Raw genomic sequence first — 6,004 nt, 5'->3', positions numbered from 1 at the left:
GAAGAATTTGTGTTGCCTAAGAAACTGAGAAAAACTAGATAGCTGAGCTGACATCTGGGCTGAAACTGGATCAGGGCGAGTAGGAATTCAGCTACCACATGAACACTGGAAAAGGGACAGTAACAGAAATAAAATTATAACAATGACATGCATTGGTGTGACTTTCAGCTTGACATGTATTTAATATGAATAATGCCCAGAGTGGGTGAGAGTGTAAAGAATGCCCGCTCTCCAACGTTGCTGGTGAGCATTTTGAAAGCCTCATGAACAATGAGTCAACAATCTCACTACTTCTACTTCCAATCTCACTTTTTCTACAACTAAAAATATTTGTCCACGTAAGAAAATGTACATAGAAATATGTCCATAGCCTTGATTGCTGCATTCAGCGTCACGTTAGTATATTTGCCAATAATATAATTACAGTCTAATGTGTGTGTGGCTAGGTGGGACAGGGGGTCGGGCACCAAATACTCAACATGACTTGCAAGACATCACCCCATTTTAGCGATGAGAAAACTGAGAATCACAGGGGTCAAGTCATCAACTTAGAGGAGTAGGGATCCAAGTTCTGAGGTTACTTCTACGCACATTTATGCTCAGGGTCCATAACAACGTCTATGTAACATAGAACTCGCCAAGGAGAGGCGTGCCTTCTCTGAAAGCGCCCTCCCGGTGTCTCATGCTGTGTTGTGTTTCCTGGTAGGTTACTGTGCGGAGCTGCCTCTCGGTCAAGGACACATTTCAGGTGAAGGCCTCCTGCCTCGTGTGTGGTCCCCTGAGCTGCTGGCCGTGTTCCTCTTGGAGATGCTGAGCTGCGTCCTTACACAGGCAAGTCTGATCCCTGTAGCTCCCCCCTTCATGTTTACATTCTGAGGTATGTTTGTAACAGGCTGTGAAACCTTTATGAATTAGGAACTCATATATATATATATTGATTTCAGGAAGGAAGGGAGAGGGAAAGATAAAAACATCAATGATGAGAGACAATCATTAATAGGCTGCCTCCTGCATACCCCCTACTGAGGATTGAGCCCACAACCCGGGCATGTGCCCTTGACCGGAATCAAACTCAGGACCCTTCGGTCCGCAGGCTGATGCTCAATCCACTGAGCCAAACCGTCCACGGCAGAACTCATTTCTTAGGAACATAGAAACAGAACTTCAGGGGGAAGGAGCGGGTCACACAGAGGTTCAGAGGCAGGAATTCTGGCCCATCTGGTGCTCTGTTCACTTAGAACTTTTATGCCTCTGTATGACTCTTGCAGATGTTTGTGTGTCCTGTTTAGCTGAGGGTTTGGATTTAAGAAAGCCTTAGAGTCAAGAAGAGGACTTTAGAGCAGGAGCCCGAACTGGGCAAATAGGAGTGAAGTGAGGTGGGGTGGCAGTTTGGTGACGTCATGGACCGAGGCGGCCTTCTGAGATACACGGTCACTGCCTTGTCACTCCGAGGCATGTCTACCATCGCAACACATGTCACTGCCTTCAGGTCATGTTGCTTCAAGTACATTAACTTGGGCGTCAGCTGAGAGGAAGCTCTTGTGTTGAAACCGTTCTTTAAAAAAATCATCCTTTTTCTTTATGATGAAGAATGAAGGAAGTAGAAGCTTAATTAGCTAATCACTGCTGCTGATTATTTTGGGAGAAAGTCATTAGGTTCCACTGAGCCCACGCGAGGTTTTCTCAACTGGGCGCTTTAGTGGGAAAACATGGTTGCAGCGTCCCTTGCAGAAGGAAAGACTGTGCAGATGGTCACCCAACAGGAAGCGACTCCAGAAATGAGTGTCTACGCTTAACTGAAAATTGCACACCCGAGAATGCCATTCTTCTCAAAGCCTCTCTCAATCACGGTCTAGAAAAGAATCTTTAGACAATAATAAGTGGATGGGCGTAGTGTTCTGGACGGTTCTTTATCAAATTAACAAATGATGCTTCTTTAACAGCCTCTGACAGCGGGCGGAATGCAAACAGCAGTCCTGCTCCTCTCCTCCTACCCCAGAACCTCCGGTCCTCCTCGGCGCTCTCACTGACTGGGGTCAGGGGCCACCCAGGTAGGACCCCCTCAGGGCACCCCGGAAGGGCAGTGCTTGTGCAGACCACTCTTCCTCGGGCACTGCTGGGTGTTCGGTGAGAGACGGTCCGGGAACACGGACCGCCTGCCTGTAAGACTGTGATTTGTGGGTGACCATGATGGTCGTTTTAGTACATCAAACCCTTGTGGCTGGGAGATTCCAAGGTCTCCCCTTGCCCAGATCTGGGCGAATGCTGTCAGCGTGGGAACAGTAAGCCCTCAGGGTCTGTGCTGGGGAAGTGCTGGCCTGCAGTCCAGGAGGCCCCGCTGCAGGGGTCTCCTCCATAGCTATACGGGGGTCGGCACAGAACCTTTTAGTGTCAGTGATAGCCCAATGGCCCTTCCTTGGTCTCTCCCTCTGTGAGCGACGTCTTCTCTTCCCCACGTCACCTTACGTACGTCTTTGGGGGTGAGACAGACAAGTGGTTCCAGTGGCCCCCCTCGGAGGGAATGAAAGAGCAGGATGGCAGCTCGCTAGCACAGGGGCTCCCTGAGTCCTCCTTGAAGAGGAGGCACCTGAGCCAGAGCCCCGAGGAAGTGTGGAGGGAGCCCCGGGGCTCAGTGGGAGGAGCGGTGAGTGCTGGTGCTCCCCAGTCACCTGTGGGCGTGAGGCAGCAGGAGGGGAGGGTGGCCCCTGCGCAGAAGTGGGGCAGCGGCAGGAAACAAGGTGGTGAAGGTGGTGGGAGGGGAGGACACGCAGGACCGTTTCGGCCCCCGCAGGGCTCTAGATTTTATTCCTCACGTGACACTAGGGGAACTGCAGCGAAGGGGCTGGGTGTCACAGGGTGTGATGTCTGATGCCGTAACGGTTAGACACGGGAGGTGGTGGTCATGGACTCCTCCCTGTGTCCTAGGTGCTGGGCTCGGATTCCCAGGGTTTCTCACGTTCGGTCATTGGAGGTCACAGGAGGTTCGTAAAGCTGATGGGGTCACTGAGCCTCAGTCTCCTGCCCACATGTCTGCCTTTCTCTTCTCCCAACCCCCACCTCTGTCTCAGGTGAGCACGGAGCGCTGCTGGCCTTTCTTTGGCAGTCTAGAAAATTCTTTTTGTTTTTATTCTCCACACACAAAAACAGGATAATTTGGGTTTTGAAAGATCAGTGAGTCATTCTCCATGGACTTCAGGAGCCTCTATTAGGTTTTTGCTGCTCCCCATCATTAATCAATTCTTTCTTCCTGTGGGAGTTCATTAATATTAAAATGCAGCCCTAGCCGGGTTGGCTCAGTGGATAGAGTGCCGGCCCTGGGAGTGAAGGGTTCCGGTTCGATTCTGGTCCAGGGCATTTTAAAAAAAATATATTAAAATGCACAAAAATATCCTTTCTTCCCAATTCACTGTGGAATTGGCTGTTATATTTATAATATCCATGAACTGACATAGTTTGCTTCATGCATGTAAAAACAAACACAAAAATTGCTATCTGTTTTACGATACAAATCATTACATATGAATAGAAAGAATATGTTTTTCATTTTAATTAATAATCAATTATGTACTTCGTGTTACAGGATGATTTATCCATTGCTTACCTGTTAACCATTATCATCAACGAATGCTTAATCCAGGGGTCCTCAAACTATGGCCCGCGGGCCACATGCGGCCCGCCGAGGACATTTATCCGGCCCGCCGGGTGTTTTTGCCGCCGCTGCCTGTCCTGCTTAGTAGCCGACTCGTCCCAGGCCCACAGTGCGCATGTGTGGAATGTGCGCCCCGCACTCTCCGACTCCCCTCCTTCTCTCTGAGGGACAGTGAACTGGCCCCCTGCTTATAAAGTCTGAAGACCCCTGGAGACGAGACTGTTGGTCCTGGGCATTCTCCTAACTGGTCATCATGAAGCATAAGGTGGGTTCGTGTGCGGTGAAGAAGTTGATATTGTCTGGAAACTAACCAACGGCCCCAAATAAAGGCAAGAACTAAGCACATTGAGCAACAGCCCCCCTGGACACCAGGGGTCTGCCGGCTCCCCTGCCCCAGGCCCCTGGTGCTCATGGCTCCCCTCTTGATGATTGCTAGGCCAGGAACGCAGGTGGGTGACCATGAGGACCCCTTATTCTTCCTAAAATGCCTGGTGGTGGTGTTTCTTTACAGGCGGCCTTCTGCAGACAAACCCTGCAATCTACGTCCGGTGACGAGTTTCCCAAGAGCAACCCCCAAACCTCGACAGGCCCAGGAGTACAGCCCTGAGCCCTGGTGTGGGACCTCAGAGAAGCCCCGGGTCTGGAGCACAGAGGGGCCAGAGGCCCGGGCACAGCCCTGAGCCCTGGTGTGGGACCTCAGAGAAGCCCCGGGTCTGGAGCACAGAGGGGCCAGAGGCCCGGGCACAGCCCTGAGCCCTGGTGTGGGACCTCAGAGAAGCCCCGGGTCTGGAGCACAGAGGGGCCAGAGGCCCGGGCACAGGCAAGGCACGGCCTGCATCCTCTGCCTGAGAGGGGGCTGGGCAGGTGTGGCCTGGCGCAGGCACTCAGCACACCAGGCCGTGGGTGCCCTCCCCTGGGGTAAGAGGCTGGGGGAGCACAGCATGGGGACCCTCCCCTGGCCCACGCCACCCTCAGCCACTGCTGCTGCCACCGCCGCCACCACCCTGGACATGATGCTCCCTGGCCACTGTGCTGCCCGTGACCGCCTTCCGTGGCGACCGCCCTGAGGCTGGTGCAGCCGCCGCCCTGGACCTGCGGGAGCCGCGAGCGCTGCTCAGGGAAGATGGAGAGCCCGCGCCCGCTGACCAACCGCCTGCCCGTCGGAGGGTCGTCATGTCTTCATGTGTTGATTTGGGAATGTTATATTTACTCTGTTGATTTGGGAATGTTATATTTACTCTGTTGATTCGGGAATGTTATATTTACTCTGTTGATTCGGGAATGTTATATTTACTCTGTTTTTCTTCAATTTCTACACATTTTGAATTTGTTCCTTATGTATTGCATTTTATCTCTGCTGTCCTATAGTTATGTATTCCTTTCATTTATAATAAAACTTTGTTCTTTTGTCTTTCATATGTCTTTTCATATATCACACAAAAATGTCCATTATATGTTTTACAAAAATTTAATTTTGGCTTTGCCATTTCTTCCTACTATTATCCTATTTTCATTAGCTTCGCTGTACATTTCCCTGTGCCCATCCTTTTTTGCTTTATCTAACATTTCCATATACATCCTTTTTTAAAAATATATTTTTATTGATTTTTTTTTTACAGAGAGGAAGGGCGAGGGATAGAGAGTTAAAAACATCGATGAGAGAGAAACATCGACCAACTGCCTCCCACACACCACCTACTGGGGATGTGCCCACAACCAAGGTACATGCCCTTGACCGGAATCGAACCTGGGGCCCTTCAGTCCACAGGCCGACGCTCTATCCACTGAGCCAAACCATATGGTCAGGGCATATATACATCCTTCTTCCCCCGGATTTGTTTTCCCTTCGGCACTCATATAGACGTGTTATTCTGAGAATTATAATTAAGCATTGCGTGGATGATGCTCGCCAGGTAAGTGTGGGCAGCCTAAGGTTGACTGCCGCAGCATTCTGACCAAGAGATGGAGCAGAATGGTCCCTGTGCCCCCACTTCAACAATTCCCAACTCATAACTCCCACCGGCAGGAAGAGGGATTCAAAGGCCAGAGAGCAGAATGGGAGACCCTATGGACAAGTCCTTCCAACCGGAAACCAAACCCTGGATGCCTGGTGACCTGTGACAAGCTGTGGATGGGGGAGGAAAGAAGGGACCCGGATGGAATGTCTTTCATTGCTTAGAATGGAGCAGACACCCCACTTCTAGCAGCACCTGAGAGCTTGCACCAGCTCCAGGCTAACTCTCCCTGCAGAATCTACTTGCATTTCCTTTCTTTCTCAAAAACGTCAACAGCTCCCACCTAAATCCTTCCCCTTCTTGATCCTGTTTCTTTCCTGTTTGAAACCAACTTTCTTGG

The 6,004-nt window shown here is 50.7% G+C and overlaps 1 long non-coding RNA gene across 1 annotated transcript; it reads left to right on the top strand.

Annotated features, from left to right (window-relative positions):
* Positions 1-1,947: 1,947 nt before the first annotated feature.
* On the top strand, positions 1,948-5,001 carry LOC129148104 (uncharacterized). The gene is made up of 4 exons (XR_008555276.1): positions 1,948-2,051; positions 2,926-3,068; positions 3,581-3,914; positions 4,161-5,001. It is a non-coding gene; the product is annotated as an uncharacterized LOC129148104 (long non-coding RNA).
* Positions 5,002-6,004: the final 1,003 nt, after the last annotated feature.

Source organism: Eptesicus fuscus, chromosome 23, assembly GCF_027574615.1.
Source record: "Eptesicus fuscus isolate TK198812 chromosome 23, DD_ASM_mEF_20220401, whole genome shotgun sequence".
Lineage (NCBI taxonomy): Eukaryota > Metazoa > Chordata > Mammalia > Chiroptera > Vespertilionidae > Eptesicus > Eptesicus fuscus.
The sequence above is the reverse complement of the archived record's forward strand: the minus strand, read 5'-3'. Positions and strand labels throughout refer to the sequence as shown.